This window comes from Cebus imitator, unplaced genomic scaffold (assembly GCF_001604975.1).
Source record: "Cebus imitator isolate Cc_AM_T3 unplaced genomic scaffold, Cebus_imitator-1.0 Scaffold757, whole genome shotgun sequence".
Taxonomy (NCBI): domain Eukaryota; kingdom Metazoa; phylum Chordata; class Mammalia; order Primates; family Cebidae; genus Cebus; species Cebus imitator.
Window position 1 is genome coordinate 133,452 of NW_016108072.1, and position 1,884 is coordinate 135,335.

Consider the following 1,884-nt stretch of genomic DNA (forward strand, 5'->3'; position numbering starts at 1 on the left):
TAAGTTTTTTTTTAAAGTTTTCTAAGGTACTACAAAAGATACAGATAAACAGCCAGATGGAAGAGATGCATGGAGTAAGGCTCGTGGGAAGGAGTGTGGTGTTTCCATGCCCTCTCTGGAGGACCACCCTCCAGTGACTTCCAGGGACCATATGTTCAGCTATCTGGAAGCTTTTTGTTTCTTTTTTGAGGCAGAGTCTCATTCTGTTGTTCAAGCAATTCTCCTGCCTCAGCCTCCCAAGTAGCTGGGATTATAGGAGGGCACCACCATGCCCAGCTAATTTTTTTTATATTTTAGTGGAGACGGGGTTTCACCACGTTAGCCAGGCTGGTCTTGAACTCCTGACTCAGGAGTTCGGCTGCCTCTGCCTCCCAAAGTGCTGGGATTATGGGCATGAGCTACCTACTGCACCTGGCAGTCATATGGCCTTGAGTTGTTTTCCAGAAACCCAGACCCCTATCAGATGGAAAATGCCTACTGCTGTCACATAGACCCCAGATAAGGAGGAACAAAGGCCTGACTCTGGCCATACCCAGTGTATAATGATGCAGGATTTTTTTCTCAGCCACTTTGCCAGTTGGAGGTCTCCAGCTGATGACACCCTGCCTAGGCCTTGCTCAGGCCTGGGCTTGCTGCAGGATGCCCCATCTACTCAGCCCACTGGGCCACGCTTGGCTTGCACTCCAGTGCGGATCCCTGCACTCAGCCCCTGGAGGAAGGAGGTGAGTCAGTGAGGAAGTATGGGGTCTGGCCGCCATACCAAGCACAGACACAGGAGTTGGCTCCATGCAGGGCTTGCAGCTGGACCAGATGTGTCATATTGAGGGGAACACAGTGGTGTCTGAACAGGGATGCCTGTGACCCCAAAGACCCAGAAGGGATGTTACAGCATGCTAATAGCTCTTTTAGTCCTGCTGTCTAGAGCTCAATGGACAGCAGCCAGTATGTTAACAGCTATGTCAGTCCCATTGCCCCATTCCAGCCTGTAGTTCCAGGACTGGCTTGGCCCCACCACTGCTTCCCATCACATGAGGCAGCTGACCTCTGCCAGTGGAAGGCAGAAAACGAGTGATACAGCCTTCTTTTTACCCATGTTCAGTGGGTCTCAAGTTCTTGTCCCACACCCAAGAAGAATGAGGTTACATTGAGAACTGAAGGGTGAGGAGGACAAAGAGCTTTATTGAGCCACTAAACAGCTCTCAGTGAAAAGGAAGATGCAAGGGGAGTCATCCACCTGAAGTAGGGTGGTCTTCCTCTCAGTGTAGCTGAGTTTGGGGCTTTTATGGGCTCAGAATGGGGGAGTACATGCTGATTGGTTTCTGAGTATGCAAAAAAGGCTAAAACAAAGGCAGCACTCAAAGATAGGCACAACAGTGTAAGAAACCAATTAGGGAAGGGTTGGTATATGTAAAATAGGTGAAGGGTGGGGATCAATCAGAGGAAAGTGCACCAAACAGGAAGAGAAATTCTCAATCCAGTCCATGGATTTACCCAGAACTTGTAGCTTGGCTTTCAGGCTTTGAAGGTTTGAAGGTTTGTTTTCACTGGGGACCTGTCCCTGTCTGCCTAAGATTTGTCTGCTTCCTGCCATTATTATAACAATAAAAGATAGCTGCAGCCAGGTGCGGTAGCTTACATCTGTAATCCCAGCTCTTTGGGAGGCTGAGGACAGTGGATCCCTTGAGCTCAGGAATTCGAGAATAGCCTAGGCTATGTGGCAAAACTCTATCTCTACAAAAAATACAAAAATTAGCCAAGCGTGGTGGTGTAGTGCCAGCTACTCAGGAGGCTAAGGTGGGAGGATCACTTGAGCTCAGGAGGTGGAGGTTGCAGTGAGCTCTGACCTTGCCACTGCACTCCAGCCTGGGAGACTCTGTCTCAAAA